Below are 20,715 nucleotides of genomic sequence, written 5' to 3'. Positions count from 1 at the left end.
AGAAAATTGTATGTGAGCACGGGATTTACGTAGTCCGTTTTTCGCATGGAATTTGTTAGTTACTGTTAATGCGTCTTGTTGTTGTATTTTAGTTGAACTAAATTTCTTTAATATGAAATGTTAGACGCATAGGTCACTTGTACGAATACTTTTGCACGTAACTGTGTCGGAATATTGCACTTACGCACTTTGGTTTGGGTTATTTAGAGTCTAAGGGGAAACTGTTGCACTAGATTTTCAATAATCTATTTAAATTTAATATGAAATATGCTTGTCTATGATAAAAATAAAAATTCCTCTCTAATATCTGAAAACTTTCTGAATAAAGTATATTTACTTTCCATACAAAATAATTTACTACATGAAATGTCGTATTTACTATTATAAGTCCATGGTTTATAGCATTTTATTAACAATATTCTATTGGTAAATTTTTTTCTAACAGTTGTAAGAATCTATAGATATATGGCCCTTGGAAATATAAGCTCAACAATATAATAGGTTGTCAAATATCTCCCTTCCGCTTTTTTACTCTTTATTCAATGCTTTATAAAAAGTGTTATAGTGATCGAATTTAGTTCAAAAATGCGCTGTTTCGTTCGACAATATCTTTCCATCTAGACGGCAACTTCATAATACCCCCTTCATAGGACCTCCCTCCTTATTTGCGAAGAACTCGGTCAGCCACTTTTCACAAGCCTCTTTTGAATTCAACTTTACATCAACAAGGGCGTTCGCCATGGACAGGAACAGGCGGTAATCACTTGGCGCTATGTCCGGGCTATATGGTGGATGCGATAAAACTTCCCATTCGAGGTCCCGTAGCTTTGGACGAGTCATCAACGAAGTGTGTGGTCTGGCGTTGACCTGGTGGAACACTACACCCTTCCTGTTGGCCAATTCTATACGCTTCTGGTCGATCGCCTGCTTCAAGTGGTCTAGTTGTTCGCAGTAGATGGTAGAATTAAGCGCCTGGCCATAAGGAAGCAGCTCATAGTGGATGATTCTCTTCAAATAACACCAAGCATACAGCAAAACCTTCCTGGCCGTGAATCCCGGCTTGGCAACTGGGATGATTCACCGGCCTTCGGCCACAACCGCTTTCGCTTCATATTGTCGTATGTGATCCATTTTTTGTCGGCAGTCACCATCCGATTCAAAAATTGGTCGAGTTCGTTCCGTTTCAGCAGTATATCGCAGGCGTTGATGCGGTCCTGAAGGTTTTTTTTGGTTCAAATCATTCGGTTTGGTGACTAACTCTCATTTTCTGGGCGATGTCACGAGATGCCACATGCCGGTCTAACTCGATGTTTTCCATGATTTGATCGGTATTCGTCGTCACAGGTCTTCCACCGGCTGGCTTATCTTTGGTGTCGTTTTCACTCGCTCTGAATCGTCGAAACCACAGAGTACCATCCCCAAAACACCATTAAACTCACGGAACGTTTGTCGAACGGCTTTGACTTTAACGAAGGAAAACTTTGAAATAGTGACCCCATGTTTACACATCTATAACTGTTGAACGCAATATCCAAACTAATCATGCATAGCGTCGTTTTGTAGGTTATGTCAATACCTTTCAAAGATGTATAGTATTGCCAGCTACGAGTTCTGTAGCGCTTTATACAAAACTCGAAAGACAAAAAGGCGGAAGGGAGATATTTGACAACCAATATTATTAAAAAGTTCAATCAGTTGGTCAAATTCTTGAGCTCTGTACTCAATTACTGTAAGATTATAAATTAATGTTTTTTCGAACCGTTAGGTATTACGAGTATAAGAATAGCTTGCAATCAAATCAGGCAATTAACCAAACACAATAAATTTGTATATCAAATATCGAATAAGAGCTTCTAAGGAAAAAAAGAAGTGAGGCATGCTGATAACCTGAGAGTATCAGTCTTACTACTGCTAATCTGTAAATACTCTAATTAAATATTATCGAAGATTTGAAAATGCATCCATCGTTGTTTTAATTACTCTACTAAATAGAAGAGGCAAACTTGATAAAATTTACCGATTAATCTGTACAAATAGTACTACTACTGCCATCAAAAGGTGAATTTGTTTATAAAATGTAAATTCCTTAGTCCTTCTTCAAAGTAGTCCTCGTCCTATAAATCGCACTTTTACTAACGCTTTTCCAGCCTTCGCTTTCCCCAGTTTTCGAAACAGTAGGAATTTTATTTTTCCGGCACAGCCTTCAAAACCCCTTTCGATTCGGATTCTATCTCCACAAACGTATCAAAACGACGAAAACGCATTGGTCTTTTGAGTTTGCTGATTAGAATCCGTACAGAGCCGAATCAGGCAAATACAGTGGTTGCGGACGAATAAGACTACAGTTTTTGCCTAAAAGTCGCGAAGAACTTGTGCAGTATGAGATGGTGTATTATGTGATTTTGACCCCATGTCTTTTTGAGACACTAAACATTCTTCAAAATGATTTGGGCTGAGCCAAGCGATATTCCAGCACTAACAGTGAGGTCTTTAATCGTCCATCCACGTTCTTCAAGCATCAAATCTTTGATTTTTTGGACGTAGTCCAGAAGTTGATAGTCGCCCAGAGCGCGACTTATCTTTAACGCGTTGTCTGACCGCTTTGGAAAGGTTGTACCATTTCAAAATGTTTTGTAAGAAGCGAAAAATTCACTTTTGTTTAGCAGAAACGCATGTAACTCGGAGATATTTAAAACTTTGGACAAACAGACGCTCGATAAATGTTATAGAGTTTTGACACACTTAAAAAAAAATTATCTGCCTTCCAGATGCCTAGGAGTTTTAAGTGGCAATTTCATCTTATTGCTTTTGAACAGAGTAGTATATTAATGATTTTTATTGACTTTTTACAAAAAAACTCCTCTAAAGTCTTCCGAATAGTTTTACATTCAAAGTTTTCTAAATACTATATGTTTCGGGTTCAGTACTTGTATTACTCAATGCATTAGTTTTTTCTGAGAGCTTTACAAATAATTTTCTAAATATGCAGAATAATTGTTATATATATACCTAAAATATTTCCATTGTCTTAAGTTACTTTTAATAAGACATATTTTGCTGATGGTGTCATAGCACAATTAAATACTTTAAAACTCATTAAATTTGGTATTCAGATGTATCGTTTGGATGTTTTGCAATTTGTTAGAAAATAATTAGTATATAATATGTATTCAGAAATAATTAGTGGGGATGACGTTAGAATTATTAATGTATTTAAATATAATTACACAAATAATAAGTACCTACTTATTACGTCTTAAACCATTCAGATATGCATATTTAGTCGTATATTTTATACCAGAGAGAAAATCATATTAAAGAAAAAGTTAAGTGAAACAGCTTAAGACTACTAATATGTTGATTTAAATAATTAATTTACAAGTGATTGTCACTCGAAACCATAATGATATAAAAAAAGATGAACTTTCCATAGAAATGTGGAGACATTTGAGGAATTTAGCCGCTTTCGACCCTTTTCTGCTTCCTATGTTTTAGTTCTGCTATTTTTCATCATCATCTACATATAACTATTTTTCTAAGATACAATTTCGAATTTCGCAACTTTAATTAAGCCTAAGGTAAGCTTTCAGCATCTCATAATGAGCGCTGAAGATGATACTACTACTGGCGAAGGTTTTGTGACAATGTAAATAGAACACGGCAACCTGCAAAATATAATGTAACAAGTAATGAAGGGCTAAGCTTGGGTGTAACCGAACATTTTATACTCTTGCTACATATAAGAATCAAAGCTAGGGAAATACTTTATGGTGTAAAACGTTAATGTGAGGATCCAAATCCAAGCAATTTTATATATGCATATACTATATATAACTTCTATACGTAACAGACACTTAAGCTTTGTTAGAAATACGAAAATAATTATATGTAGTATATGGCAGTTGGGGTCGTATCGATCTAATTTCATCTATTTTTCCCCAATATCTAATAATATTAACACGTCACATACTAAAAAACCAATCATATAGAGTAAAATCAGCCGACTGTTCGAAAATCCTCGTATTTGTTATATGGGGGCTAGGTCCAGTTTTTGCTCAATTTTATCAATGTTGGACACAAAGATACACTTCCTAATTTTCATTGAGATAACTCACATATTGGTCGATATGTGCGATACAAAATCCCCTGGAAGTTCGAAAATTTTGATGCTAGGTATATGGGGGCTAAAGGAAGTATTGACCCGATTTAACCGATTTTTGACATACAGACATACTATTGTCAGGGAAGTACTATCCCTTAATTTCAATTAAATATCTCAGACATTGACCGATATTTTCGAACAAATGTCAACTTTAGATACTGGGGTCCACATATTCGGTGCCTGCCAGTTTTTGTCATTTTTGGTCATAAGGTGGCTTCCACTAAAGGCATTATTCGTGCAAAGTTAAATCCCGTTATATTAATTAATATATCTAATCATACTGTCCTATATGAGATACAAAAGTGGCCACTGGCACCATAGACGGTGTATAAACCAGTTTCTAATATCACATATGTATATAACATTTTTTTTTTTGAGAACTTCCTCTCTCGGAGCCGCGAGTACACTCGCACTTTGGAAAAGATACAGAAATATACAAGTATATATCATATGTTCGGTCTCGATAAACTGGATGTATATGAACGTCCCAAACAAGTATCTAGAGCTTTTAGCGAGTCACTATTGATGCGACAACGCCAAGCCCCGTTCTGATAGAGCACACTTCCTCTGCTATTGGCCAAAGTTGGCCGTTTCTATGCGATTGCTTTCCTTAGATGGTCTAATTGTTGACAGTACAGGTCCGAGTAAAGAGTTTGAATGTAAGAGAACAACTTATAGCATATGATTCTGTCAATCCAAGCAAAATTAGAGCAAAACCTTTCTGGCCGTCAAAACTGGCTTGGAAATCGTTTGCGCCGGCTTATTGCGGTCAAGGCCGTTTTCGCTTGGTGTTTTCGTAATTGATCCATAACTTGTAACATTTCGCCTCACAAATTGATATATTATATTGCGATGCAGTAGTTCCATAAGGTTCGTTAGTGTTAGCTCGTGTGGCACTCATACTTACAACGGGCTTCTTTTTGCATTCAGCCTTTTTCTAATGGTTCCAAAAGGTTTTCCCTGCAATGTGAAGCTTCTCGGCAGACAAAGCAGTGCTTTTCTTCCGACTCGATGATTTCCGATATTTTATCAATATTTTCGATAATTGGCCTTCCAGAACGTGGTGCATCTTTGACATTAAAATTACCGTAGAAATTCCGCCCAAGCATTTTGTCGTAATATAATAGTGCCATGAGTTTCATATGCTGGGATTTTTAGGAGTTTAAGCCTTTCTGCCACATATTCGTAGATGTTTTCTATTCTGTTTAGTAGGCTGAATGATACTTATTACGCCGTCTGTATTTATTTTCTGTTGCCAAATCAAAGCGGAATCTGCTGATTGTATGTGGAAGTAGGTACTTACTGTTATACGTAAGCAGAAAAATCAACGTTGAAACTAGGCCAGACGCCAGGTTATTGACTTGCCGCTGGCAGATGCCAAAGGATGTGGCGCGCATGCAACAACGACCAAGTGACACATACATATGTGAATATATCTAGAAATAAGGACACATACAGGGAACAAATGCGGCACGTGCATGCGGACTAACTCCACTCCAGCCCGTTAGCTAACGTAAATATTTAATTTTCAGTGCCAAAACGTGCAACACATTTCAACATAAAATTTGCTGCCGCTTGCCAAACCAAAATGCGAGAAGTGTCATTCTAAATTATTAGATTAGAGCGACCACGCCCACTGTGGGCGTCTAAAATTCTATTTATTTACTATTCCAGTTTGGTTGCTTGCTTGCGAGCAAAGCTAAGTACGGACACACCTTTTCTCGAGCGATCCCCTCACGTTCATACGTTTCAGATGAAACAAAGCGCGACTTATCGCGTATTGTTCTTGCCACATTCGCATTGTGACAGCAACAACATTAGAACATTTCACCTCATCATTTTCACATTCAGATACGCAGCGGCCAAAAACAAAAGTCATTTTGAGCGCACCCTTTGCCACGTTTTACTCTCCGTTGTGCTGCATATCTGCTTGCTGCCGAATCCTTTCTAGTTGCCGCGTGTTGCTGCAGTCCCTTAGGTCTTTGATGCAGGCGTCGCTGTGATATATTCACTCATACCGTCGCGTAATACATTCATTTGTGCAGCAATTACTATCACCACCGTTGCAGAAGAAAGCGCGCGTGTCATAAACACACCCCTGATAATGCACAAGCAGAGTGCTGCTTGCAGCACGGGGTGGCAGCAACAAACCCACAAAGCAGTGCAGCGACGAATGATTAGCGACGAACGAACATTCCTTTTATTCCTCGTCCATAAAATTTCTCTAACCACAAAATTTCCAGGGAAAAATTATACGTGTGCGTGACTTGCAGCAAATTAGCAGCAATGTTGCATGCAACAACAAAACAATAATCCATAAATTAGCTAAATTTGTTTCGCATTAGTATTATTAAAGATTATTTGTAATATTTTTCATTGTTGTTGTACGAAAATTCATATGAATTTATAGTAGATTTATTAAAGATAACCGGAAGCTTTGCTTTTTCAAAATTGTTTTCGATAGTCAATCCAAGTATTATATTCTCCTCGCCTTAAAACGACATATTTTACTCGGCTCCCTTAAGACTCGAGTTCTAATTCTCTATTAATTACCCTGTCCAGATTCGCCTGCTATTAATAAGTGAATTTAAAATAGCTACACGCTCCCCAAGCGGAGTTCTCCCACTCACTTGCCTCAAATCACTCAAACCATTTAACAACGTACACTTAAAAAAATAATGTGTCTATTTCCCTTTGAATAGCACTGCATACTCAATATATGTACCGTATGTACATCTAGAGTTGCCATCTGCAAACTACTTTAAGTTTAAATGGAAATACTAAATTCCCTCATCCGTATACATAAAATAATAAATAATTTGGTCATAGAATTTGAATGTAATTTTATCCTAAAAGCTCCATTTTTGTATAGGGTTGCCAACATAAAATAAATAATTATCTAGTTAGAAACTCACTTATTTGTTTTGAAGCCACATAGTGAGTCGACACGCGGAATTACTATTGTTCATACGAGTGTTTTAATTGATAGGATTGCCAAATTCTTTGATTGCAGTTTTGTCGTAAAAGTTTCTGGTTTTCGTAAAAGGTTGCCAACTTTAAATAAACAATAATTTAGTTAAAGATTAGGCTCTTTAAGACGATAATATTATATCACCATGAGAAATTACTATTTTTAGAGAAAGTTTAGATGGATAGGGTTGTCAATTTATGATTTTAATACGAGTTTATTAGGCATAAGTGGTGTTATGGTAAGATCTGAGACGTCCACATATGATATAAATTTATCAACCGAATATTTTAAATATTTTAGTTATAATTACTAATGATTTTTTCTTTATAACTAAAATTATTTTGGAAGCCCACGTTTAAAACCGAAAATTAAATTTTCTATAAAGCCGATTAAAATTCCTTTACATCTAAATAAAGTGATCCATATTAGGTTTACTTCATATATAGTATACTTGAACGATAAGTTCTATAACTGATGAATTCTAGAAAGGATGGAATTGAGCTATAAAAATCTTCTGGGTTTTGTTGGCTTTCCACGTAAAATCAGTAGAATTAACAGAAGTCAGTGGACAGTCATGACGAATTTCGATTACTTTATTTTTTTGCTAATCAGATTAAATTCTGTTATTTTTTGCAAATCTAAATGATCGAAGATAAAATATGATAATCTTCTGTCCATATTGCATTTTGACTTCCTTTTAACTATGAAAATACGTACCAAGGTGTCTAATATTTGTATTTACTTATGGTTATTATTGGCGGTATATAATTTTTTATAATTATAGACAGATAGATAAATAAATAAATGCCCTTAGAGTATAGGATGCTTAAATAGTTCTACGTAGCATGAATAATGCTTTAACAATAACAACGCATACAAGCTTAAAATGGCTTAATCCCTTTAGGGGGAACACTTAGTGTAAAATTTTGAAAAGTATTTTTTTTTAATTTTTTCAAATTTCGATAGCCTATACTTTTAGAAATGCCATACTAAAGTTTTAAACGGATTTCTGAAATATTCTTGGAGTCGGAGGTTTATAAAACGTAACCGCTGAGTTCAACCAGCTTCATCAATTTACCTAAATCTGTTTTCCTAGAAAATGCATTTTTCGAATTTGATTTCAAATTAGATTTGTTCTTAAAACGTGCATATTTTGGGCAGCTCAAAACCGACAAAAGTTTTGGATATTATTAAATTTTTTTAAACGCAGCTATTTTGTCAATATCATTAATTGTAGTTCGATAATGAGACAGATTTTTTAGGTGTCATCCACGCAGAAGCCCGCAATCACTGCATAAGTAGTAGTTTTTTCGTCTTTTATAAACTTTCACACTCGTTAAAAACGGCCTTACAACCACTATTCGATCAACATAATCGCCCAGCAGAGTCGGTAATTCGAGCAGTCACGGATCGTTTTCGCACCATGCTTGCTGTAGTGGTTATTTGGGTGTATTTTATTGCAGAATGCCCGTTGTACTTGGACATGAGGGATCTGGGTGCTATGGGAATTAGCTGGACTGATCGACGTTTAGATGTCGATGTTATCACTAGTCGGAATGTCGAACAGTTAACGTCTTTTGAGCGTGAACTGAATTTGGGAGCGAAGGCGTTTAACTGGGTATTAGGATTAGCTTCTTGGGTGAATGGTGTTCTACCTCTGGTTATTAGTTCAGAGTAGTATTGAAGTTCAATTGATAGTAGTTTGGACTATGAGGTCTGACCGGTCTGGCACCACGGGTAGCAGGAGCTCTGGAGTTCGCTAAAACCTGCTCATGCGGACTGACTCCTCGGGGAATATTGTGGTGCTTGTGATTAAAACCCGAATGTGGGAGGAGCTTTCACTTTGTCAGTTGAAAGTACAGTTGCATTGCAACCGAATGCCGCACCCAAAGTACGGCAGAGGTTTCAGATGAGCCTCGAACCATACCATAGTGATTAGTATGTCCAGTCCACACTGCTAATTGATACTGAAAAATGACTGGCATTTTCAGGGCGCCGATCAACGCATTGATTTGATACGCTGTGCTTTTGAGCGACGTGGGGTATGGCTGTCATCAGTAGGTGCCCATTTTTAAAGACACTGGATGTTGTAGGGAATAATGTGCAAAGTATCGAAGGAGACCAAATCAGTTCATTTGCCATTGCGCGCAATAATTAGAATTGCGTGTTAATGAAAGATTTTGTGGAAGGATCTTGGTTTGCGGGCTTAGAAAAATCCAACTCGTGCTAAAATTGAAGCCGAACGACCATCAAACAAGCCGCACGTTCGGTGAATGGGCCCGAAACGAACTGGCCACTGATTTTCAAAAGAAAATTCACTTCATCACGTTCGGTTGAACGGCCATAATAAACAAAATTGTCGCATTTGGAGTGATGATAAACAACAAAAAGTTATTTTATACGCCATTACAGCCTCAAAAAGTCACTGTTTGATGTGCTCTGAGGTTCCCTCTGAGCATTGCTTCATATTTCTTAAACTATGAAGCCGTCTATGGTTTATAATTAATGGGGATCGTTAAATAGCCATGATTAATGACTTTTGGATACGGTCACTACCCGAAATCTTTTAAAAATATAACGACAAATCCTTATCTTTAGAATAAAGCTAAATTCTTGGTCATAACATTAAGTGATACTCAAGTGCGTTTTATTTCTTCTTGAAAACCACATGTCTAATGACACCTCACATCATTTAGATTTACACAACTTAATATTCCGAACACATGGCTAAAGTGTAGGAAGATAGAAATAAAAAATAAACAGAAGTTCTTTCAAATATGATTTACATTTAAAACCGGAAAGTGAAACGTCAAATACCTAGGTCTTTGTTTGAACAGAATCTCAAATTTAATACAAAAAAGTAAATATATACTGGCTTTAAGGTCCGCAATCACCACTAATTCTTGGAAATAAGGGTCCAAAAATCAAACATAAACTAGTATGCAGCTATGGGGGATGGCGAGTTCATCCAATATTGAAATCCTACAAGATATCAATTTAAGACTTTAAGAAGCTTTATAAGTGCTCCTTAGTAAATATGCAACTTCGAAATCCACAAAGACTTAAATGCACCTTTTGTTAAAGAATGAGTCTTGTATTTATAAAATTTGCTAGTAAGTTTTTATTATACAATCTTTCAAACTATGAGTCTCAATAGATTATATTGCTTTTCGTTGAGAACAAATTAGATCACAGAGAACTCCAAATCAATTATCTAGACCTTATTAGCAACTACCTTTTTTCTAAACTTTAAATTACGCTCAGTGTAATAAATTGCACTCGAAGGGATTTGTGTTTCCATAAAATTCAGTCAGCAAGTTAGTTGTTACAGGCCACAGACAACTACAGGGTGAGTGCGTTGGCGGCAAAACATTCCCCAAGCACGAGTACAAACACCAACAAACTAGCTAATGTTTTTGTTTTTGCAACATTTTCACTGTCAGTAGTTAAATTTACGGCATGCTGCTGCTGTTCTGGCAGAGTGAAGCCAGTGTATGTATGTATTGATGATGATGATGATGATGAGTACGGCGGTGATGCTGACGCCGGCTTCACCGTTGTTTATCCAACAACTTGAATTTTTCGATTGCGTTATAGATAGCATTAAATGGAAATCCACCCTTAAAACCCTCGGCGTTACTAAAGGCAAATGCAAAGTCGTCAACAACATCAAAAATAAACAACCTAGCAACAACAACATGGTCTTATGGTATATGCGGTGAGCTGGTGTTGCGCCAAGCGAGGTCGATGAGCAAGGTGAGTGGGGTCCATCAGCGTGCTACATCGTTACTACGACGCAACAAGGTGCTACAGAGAGTACAATGTTGTAAACAACAACAAAAATAACAACAAAACAACATGTTTTATGGTGAACCCCGTAAAGTGTGGCATGGTCACAAGTTGGTTGTGTGTGCGTGCCTTTTATGTGTGCTTGTGCATGCACCGACTACGCGCAAGTGCTACGTGGCATGCCACACTAAAGATGCTTAGGTCAATTTATTTGCGTCGCATGCAGATTGCTTGTATAATGTTGTAGCTTGTTGTTGCTATTTTTGTCGTCATTGCCAGCGGGAGTAAGGTAAAAATTGAAACGTAATATATAAAAGCAACAACAAGGAGAACAGGAAGCGACATTGTGTTGCAGCAGCGAGCAAACAGAGTGGCCACTTAAGCGGCTGTTGCGAAAACGACGCAAACAAAACAGCGAATACATACATATTCGCATAATAAGTGAATATTTATGTATGTATAAATGTGTGTATCGCGAAGAAAATATGAAAATAAATATAAAGGAAATGGGTTTGTATATATGACAGCGAATTCTCTGCCAAAGCAAGACGTTTGAAAAAGGAGAGGAGCAAGGATATACGACGTAAACAAAATGGGCTGCGTGTACCTGTGAACTGTGCATGTGTGTGTTGATGAAGCAAAAGCAAGGCAACATAAAAAGTGTTTACGACGTAAAGTAGAGAAACACAAAAAAGAAACAATTTCAGGAATTTCTCTGCGCCGTAATGTATGCTACTTCCTGCTTTCAGATATTCACCACACTTAGCTACTATGGCCCTGTAGGAAAATATAATGTTTTTAAAGTCGAACATTGCAATTTTGTAATAAAAAATTTCTGTATAACAACAAAGCGGCGGGGGCCGATGGATTGCCGGCAGAACTATTCAAATACGGGGAGAAGGAGCATGCATCAGCTTTTTTGTAGAATATTATCGGAAGCAAGCATGTGTGACGATTAAAATTTGCTGCGCAGTCCACATAAAGGGAGACCCTACAATCTGCGCCAACTATCGTGGGATGAGCCTCCTCAACATTACATATAAGGTTTTATCGAGCGTACTGTGGGAAAGACTGAAGTCTAGCGTCATCGAACTGAGTGGACCTTATTAGTGTGGCTTTAGACCTGGAAATGCTATAATCGCCCAGATTTTCCCATGCGCCAAATCTTGAAAAAGACCTGTAAAAAAAAATAGACGCACATCACCTCTTTGTCGATTTATAAGCCACCTTCCACAGCATTAAAAGGAACTGCTCTATCCCGCTATGACTGAACTTGGTAACCTCGCAAAGTGACAAGCTGACGTTGAGCAACACTGAAAGCTCCGTTAGGATTTGGAAGGACCTTTCCGAGCCGTGTAACCAAGCGATGTTTCGGACAAGGAGACTTCCTATCGTGTGACTTTTTCAATCTGCTGCTAGAGAAAACAATATGAGCTGCAGATCTAAACAGAGTAGGCTCAATCTTCTATAAGAGTGTACATCTCCTGACGTATGCAGATGATATTGATATCATTGGCCTCAACAACCGCGCGGTTAATTCTGCTTTCTCCAGACTGGATTGGTTGTGAACGAGGATAAGATGAAATATCTCCTGTCATTAAATAAAAAGTCGTCAGTAAGGTCTCACCAAACAGCACCTTTTCAACTGCTGGCTCTCATTGCCATCAGTGCTGCACTGCGTACAATACTAATGATGACTTTTAATGCCATTTAATACATATTCAATAGCATCTGCGAACAAAGCAGGCATGGTTGATTGCAAAGGTCGCTATTAGACTTGATTTTAAGAAACCGAATACATTAAGGCTTCCAAGATGGACACTCCGAAATCCTCTTGTGCTGGACTGTATCTTTGATAAATGGGACCACTGCATCACGAAGCCGACTTCTAGTGACATGCTCTCTCCGCAAAAACCTTCTAGGGATATGTGGATGAGGCGGAGAGGTGAAGGAAAAAGGGCAGTGAGCTTTTTTAAAGTTGAATTCAAGTTCACGCGGAGGGAGGCATAGTCAATGCGCATGCAAAATACCCTTACCCAAATTCCATCAGGATGGAAACTAACATTAGATCTATGGATCTCGCGCAAGCTTAGCAAACTTTGGTAAGCAAACAGCACATGGGAGTTTACGAAACTTGTGGACTCAGAAGTTTCCATTGAATTACTTGCTTCTGGCAAGGTTTATCTCCCCATAATGATTTGAGTTCTAACTGGACACTGTCCAATTGTCACTCATGGGGTGATATTACAGATTTTAATAATGCTTCACTATCTAGCTTTCGCCAAACTACGGTAAAAGCATCTCGCTGATCGTATCTTATGAGAATCAGGTAAATTGGCTGGTATGCATATTAGCCTCCTCACCACATACATATGTATAGGCTCAAGGCATTTTATTAATATACGACGGTCTGTGTGATCTTTATCTAGGAGTTCTGGGCATCATAACGGGTGGCATTTTTACTGCCTAATAGAGATTATTCGTGGCATTACGAATATCAGCAAGCTTAGGTAGCCTAACTAAACCTATTAAACACACAGCGCCTGTAGATGTTTTAAGAATAACTTTGAAAATAATAAAAATATTTAAAGGAGAACTGTTTCTTCAATGAAGAAACTTAAATCGATAACATACTAGTTCAAATTCGCTAATACATATAATATTATGCTAAATTATTTTTCATATACTAAAGTATACTTTTCTACAAGGTATGCACTTCTTTCGGTATGTTGAATAGCGAATTCGCCGCACTTTTCATTAATGCTCACTACATGCTCTCCAGAGTTAGCTCTCCGCATAGGCGCATAGTTTGCAAAAGTATTTTCCTTGAAATGTCTTCATGTGTATAGGATATATAACAACGTAGCTAGTTAAGCATAATCATGTGCAGCATATTAAATTCCGCTTTATGACCACAACTCTCAGGAGCATAGGCACATTTGATTACTTTGATGCGACTAGTTTCCTTTTCCGCATAGCAGGCTGCAGTAAAGTTTTTCTTAAGTCTTGCGAAACTTTAATTTATGTGCATTTTCAGCAACTTACTTAAGTATGTGGTTACAACTGAGCGGCACAAGATTTTGTGCCTTATGATAGGGTCTTTAATAATTGAGAAATATAATAGAGGAGTTTCTAGAATGCTTTAAGTAGCGTTAGAAAAAAAAACTAAATATTTTCTCAAAGTTGAAAAATGTGGTTCTGAGATATCATAGGTAGCCCTAGAAACTCTGTTCGATAAAAAAGTAACAAAATACCGATACTTTAAGTTGAGGGTATATGTTCTTCGACAGCATTTGAGCGATTTTTTTTATTAAATTTAAGGTTATGCGATTTTTCATCAATCATCCTAACCTAACTACGAGATATGACAGTCAGATATACTAGAATTACCTGTATATTCAGTTGTTCTAAACCAATTTTTTTGGAAGGTCTAGTCAGGAATGTGCTCTCATTAGTCATTACCTATATTTTTAATTTTATATTTACATTTTCGTGTTCTTCTTCAATTCTCAATTATAAATTCCTGTCAGAGAAAGTGGGAGAAAGAAGGTTTCTGCTCTGTCATTTAAATAGTCGATTTCAGGATTTATTTTACAATGCTATTTCCGAAGCATGGGGAATAAAATCATTTTTGAAAATTATTATTTTTTTTTTTGGGATATAACAGGCCCTAAAACCTCTTTTTTCGCAAATTTTTTAAAGAGTATATTATGTAATAAAGAACTAAAAATAATGTTGCATCGGCGACTCCTTTTGGAAAGCTTTGAATTCTCTTGATACCATTGCCGATCTCCAAGAGGATCGTCAAAAAAGGTGTGTGGTGGTGATAAAGCTTTTCTTGTTTAAAATTCTCTCGAATCCAGAAACCAAAAAAAAATTATTACAATAGCTTAATTCTTGGATCATTAAGACTAGTCGAAATTTTGGTTTTTGAAAAACTGACAGCTTCACAAAACTAAAGTCGTTGTTTGCGAAGAAACGGAATTTATATTAGAAATCTTATTCTTTGGATCATTAACTGACAAATGATTCTCAGAAGGTCGTATGAAACTTCATGTTGACCGGTCCAGCGGCTTAGAAGAAATTCTATATCTTAGTTAGTAAACTTTTATAGACTGACTTAGCATTTCACATTCAAATTGACTCGCTCTACAATCGAACTGTAAATAATGTCTGTACTAACCAATAAATAAGTAATGTAAATCAATGTCAAAAAATGTTGCCTACATTTTGGAACAGAAATAAAACCAGAGAAGCACAAAAGAAGCTCTAATCAGAAAGCAAGTCGTGCCACATTCAGCAATTGGAAATTCAAATGTAACTCTGACCCAACATAAGACACAACAAAAATGTCCGAAAACAATAAGCACGAAGGCAACTTAGGCAGCATAGATTATTGGAATGCACACAGTACAAGGAATAATGTCCTACTTTCCAGTGCAACATAAAATCAACAATAACAAAAGCAACGCAATAAAAAGTAGGTATTCGGACAAAGAAAAGAAGAAACAAAACAAACGAAACAAAAGTCGAAGACAAATCAACAACAAACAAAACAAAAACAAAGCGAATTTCCCCTCAACGAAAGCACAATACCAAGGAACAAGGACAACCGTATGCCAGCGAAATAATTTGGGAATGTTGGGAAACATTTTCCGAGCGAAAAAAGCAAACTTGTTCAGAGTGTGGAAAGTGTAGAGCAAGGAAAATGTGTAAAACTGTGGGTCCATTAGAATGCCATCCACACTTTTCCGAGTCAAAACGAAAATCATGCACACTGCGCCGAAGCGTGTCAGAGCGTAGCTTGGCTGGACCAGTCAATGGCCACTCACGCATACACCCGCACCAACACACACACACACCAGCAGCACTAACAGACATACACGTGCACTGATAGCACGAACGCGTAGTAAGAGCGTTGAACGCTGTCACTGATTGTGGCATTTATTGCTCAGTCATTTGCTGTGCCACATAATTGATGCTGTGTTAGATGCCGAACACACATACACGCATGCAAACATACATGATTGTGAGTCCGACTTTATTGTATGCTTTCACAGCATTAACGAAGACATCAACATCTTTGGCAGGCAGCCGAGCTGGCATCCATTGGCCGCGCTCGCAATCAGTTGTAGTTGGATAGGATATCGTCGCAGACGAATGTGATTGCCAGTTACGGATTGTGAAAGTATGTGTTGAGCAAAAAAAAAATTGAGAAAATTTTCACAAGTGAAAGATGCAAACTACAATTTTTGGAGCATTTCTTGTGTGAAAAATGCGATTTCGTTGTAAAATGTGTAGTGAAATTACCTTTCTGCAGAATTTTTTGTTGATTGCGAGTGAATAAGCGTGGAAATTATGAAGTTTTAATAGAATAAAGTGAAGGAAAAGATTTTGTGCGCAATTCGCAAGGCGTTCAGATACATTTTTTGCAAAATACACAGTGAAAAATAATTTTTTATGAAAGAAAAAAATAAAAAAATACAAACTTAAAGGGAACATATCTTAATTTCGTAATGAAAAAAACTTGAAAGTACTATTTTTGAATTTATATAATTTTTGCGAAATACACAGTGATACATATTTTTTTTTTATAAACGAAAAATTTAAAAAATACAAATTTAAGGGGAACACATCTTGATTTCGTGATTATAAAATTTTTTAAATCTTAAAATAAACTCAAAAATTCATACTTAGAATTTATTTATCTTACATTTTTGCAAAATACACAGTTGAAAACGATTTTTAAAATTTTAAACGTACTAAAAGATACTAATTCTGAATTTAGAAACATTTTTCGTAAAATATATTGAGAAAAATATTTTTTTGTAAAAGTAAATTTAATCAAATGTAAATTAAGAGAACATATTTTAATTTCGTTGTCAGAAAAACTTTTCAAATCTTAAAAATATTAGGAAGTTCTAATTTTAAATTCAAACACTGTTTTGGAAAATGCACTGTAAAAATTCTTTTTGTGAGCACAATTTTTTTTAAACTAAAAATATACTAATTTTGATATTTATATAAATTTTTAATTTTATACAGACAGAAAAATATTTTTTTTTTGCAAAATAAATATTAAGAAGAAGAAAATGAAAGGAAACACATTTTTATTTTTTTTAAATCTTTAAAATAACGAAAATATACTAATTTTCAATTAACATAGTTTTTTTTGCAAAATACACAGAAAGAGAGAGTGAGAAAAAATGGTTTTTTTCGCGGGCAAAAAATTTTAAAATTTTGTTTTCGTGTGAAAGAAAAAATTTGTTTGAAACTTAGAAAGTACTAAAAAATACTAAAAAAGCAAAAAAGATTTTTTTTTTTTAACTTAGAAAGTACTTAAAAATGCTAACTATGAATTAAGATACATTTTTTGCAAAACACAAAGTGAAAAATATTTTTTTTTTATAAAAGAAAAATTGAAAAAATATAAATTGAAAAGAAACTCACTTAATTTCGGGATGAAAAAGTAAAAGACTGATTGTAAACAATTAGCAAAAAAAAAACAAAAAATTTTAAAAGAATTTAAAAAATCCTTGTTTGATTTATTTTTTTGCAAAATGCAAAGTGAAATATTGTTTTTAAGAAAAAAGTAAAAAAAAAAACAGATCTTTGTGCGAAAAAACTGCGCTTCAGTGCCGCTCTTGCTTATTTTTTACATTGATAATGATTACAATTTAGTGAAAATAATTATTACTTCACTGTAATGTCAACTTTTTTACAAAAGTCATATTTTATTGAAAGCTTTGCTTTAAAATATAAAAGTTTTCGAACTGAAAACTAATATTTTATTAAAAAAAAAACTATATCCATCCAAGCTGCTAATTACTTGCGAATATACACTTGAGACCTGCTGCCCTGATATATACACAAATAGCTGCCATTCACACATCAGTGCATACACACTCACACATGCACACATATATAAACAGCTATAAAGCTATGAATACATAACTTGATGTGCGCTCAAATGAAACATAAACTCTCCTGAAGATGGTAAAATCTTTGGAGACGAGCACTCCCCAAACGCCATTCGACACAAAGCAGCAAAAATAAGACAAAATGAAAGTTAAAGAAGAAAAAAAAAAAACAAAAAATCACAAAAACACAAAAACAAACTACAACACAGCGACACGCACAAACAAGCACCTGCCTTACGCTTGAGTTTAAGTATTCCAAGCAAATCTGCCTCCTCAATGGCAAATGGCAGCATCAATATTTTACCGTTCGAGCAGCAGAGTATTTTAATCAGCTTTTTAAGCTGCTTTAGGTTACATACTTTTAGGCGATTACCATGACTGAGCTTTAGGCGTACATTTTTTGAGTGGCTCAATTTCGTTTTTATTACAAAGTTACTTGGTGGGCTCGGCATAACGAGGTTGGCGCCGCCGCCACCGAGCATACTTTGCGAATTGTGAGCGCATTGGGGAGCCTATGAAACGAGCCAAATGCGAGCACGGCGGCGAGCAGCTGGCAAGCACCTACCGAAAGCAGACGAAAGTTAGCGCGAGCTGATTTTATAGAGAGCTTGTCAGAGTTCGTTTCAACTCGTAGCATCGCAGTCGCCTAGTCGTGCTCGCGTTGGAGCCGAACGCTCACACTTACACACCTCTATAGGTGTTGTAGGTGCCTACAGCCAACCAAGCATCTTACCATCTGTTCGGAGCAGTTGGTGTGTTTTTGGTACGTTGGTGAGGGTGTTGCGCGCTGCAGAGTTGCCAAATGTGCGCATTATCTCATTAGCAACAACAGAAACAACAGTAAACGTGTATAATAGTGTCAAGCAAAACAAAAAAAAAATATTATTATATTTGCCTTTGCTTCGGGGAGGTCAGTAGGTCGGCCCGGGTTGTCTGCCGCACACATATATACATACATATAGGCTTGTATGCATGTGTGTGCTGTATTTATGTTAACTTTTTGTTGTTACTAGGACGTCCAACACGGCTTTCATTTGATGCTTGCTGCTGTTTTGCCTTAATGGCTGTGCAGGTAGTTGCCTGTTGTTGTTGCAGCACATATGTTTTTGTAGTTTTTATTGTTAAACATATTTTCCCACACATATACACACATGGTGCGCTTTCTAATGCCGAGTGCTTTGCGTGCACTTGCCTCAACAACTGCGAAGAAGCTGCGCTGCGTGAGGGTGTGACAACAACCCGCCCCCTTGTATCTTGCTGCCATTGTACACGATGCTACTGTGTTGTTTTTGTTTTGCAACTACTTTGTTTTGTTGCTTTTGTGTATGTGTTCTTCTAACTTCATTATACCCGCCTTTTTCGCCAACCCTCTCCCACTTTTCCCCACCAAATTCACTTAGTCCCCCTTGTACCCGCCTTCGTACGACGACCGCAATACGCGTAGCGCTCGTGAATTCGCGTAAACTCAATAGCTACTATAATTCGTTTAATTCAACTTTATGTTTCCGCGCTTAGCCATTGTTTGCGCACGCTCAGCCGCCCGCTCGAAATTCGCGCCTCTTTGCTATTTGGTTTTGTTTCTTTTATTTCTTTGTTTGAGATTTTAGCATTAATTGAAATCTCAATTTTTTATAGTTCTGTTTGCGTATGCTCTTAGCCAGCTGTCCAGCTTTTTGTCAGTGTCTGACACATGCACTGCTGTTGTCTTTGCTTTTGGTCACATTGTTGATGACTTCAGTTGTGTCTCATGTGTTTTTGTTGTGCTAATGAGGGTCTTATGTCAGTTGTGCTGCGGCTGTGGGTTGGTCCAATAGATGTATGTCAAACAATTAACGACCAATTCATAGTTGTAGGTTTTTATGTCTTGCCAAAAATGGTTGTAGAAATAATTGTACCGAATTGGAGAACTGAGTTTGTTTATAAATAAAGCATATAATGCCAAAAACTGAATTAAAATTAATAGAAACATGGAAAAACGTTAACTACGGCTGCACAGAAACTAAACTAACCTTTACAAATACATGTTGTTACAAAAGAGGGTATAAAAAATCTTCATCGAGAATTTGATCCAAAAATTTCAATGGCAGTTTATAGCATATACAGTAGGTAGAAAAAGTAAGTTATCATAGTGAAATATAAATCAGCGAAGTGAATAAAATTTAAAACTTTATATTTTTCAAACGAAATATTTATTTTTTATTGAGACCATATTTCAAAGTATCTAATTAAAGTAATTTTAAAACAAAAGAGAAGTTCATTGCTTTTATAAAAGGAAAACATACACACATACAGTAAATTGCATGTAGAAAAAATAAGTTATGAAATTGTTTAATATCTACAATGTCCATAATTACGTCTTGCAAGTTGATCCAATCGTTATTTCATGAAGTTGGCAAGCTTCAAACACTAATTTTGAGGAAAATTATTCCAAATGTTATAGATGCAGTTCTTCAAATCAACCAGGTTTTAGGGTTTCTCCTCAGTTATACGCATCTTAAGAATTACCAAAGCTTTTTCAATAGGTGACAAGTCAGGGCTTTGAGTAGGCCATTTCAATACATTCATATTTTCATTTTGTAGATGTTCTGTGATGATTTTTGCAGTATGAATGGGCGCGTTGTCCTGTTGAAGAAGGATAATCGGCCAATTTGTCGGTGATCCTCGGGGATGGTGTGCTCCTATAAAATATTTAAATAAATTGGAGCAGTAACTTTTCCTTCCAGGATTACAATATTGCCAGGGCCATTCGCAGATAAGCATATCCAAACCATTAAGCCCTTTTTCACCCACTTAACTGTGGGTAGAGTGCACTTGTATGATAGTTCTTGTTCGGGTGAGCACCAAACGTAAACCATAACGTGGGAATAACGAAG

At 36.2% G+C, this 20,715-nt stretch overlaps 1 protein-coding gene across 10 annotated transcripts in view; it reads left to right on the top strand.

The window, feature by feature from the left end:
* Positions 1-20,715, top strand: part of LOC120776161 (proton channel OtopLc) — a 70,320-nt gene that overhangs the window by 6,471 nt on the left and 43,134 nt on the right. For 3 of the 10 annotated variants that reach the window (XM_040106767.1, XM_040106765.1, XM_040106764.1), the window contains exon 1: positions 16,051-16,110. The exons of the other annotated variants lie outside the window; for them this stretch is intronic. The gene's annotated coding sequence lies outside the window, so the exon portion shown is untranslated. Of the gene's footprint in view, positions 1-16,050; positions 16,111-20,715 lie in introns of those variants that run through there. 10 annotated transcript variants of the gene reach the window in all.

The sequence above is a fragment of the Bactrocera tryoni genome, chromosome 4 (genome assembly GCF_016617805.1).
Source record: "Bactrocera tryoni isolate S06 chromosome 4, CSIRO_BtryS06_freeze2, whole genome shotgun sequence".
NCBI lineage: Eukaryota > Metazoa > Arthropoda > Insecta > Diptera > Tephritidae > Bactrocera > Bactrocera tryoni.
Note: the sequence above shows the minus strand (reverse complement) of the source record. Positions and strands in the feature narration are given on the sequence as shown.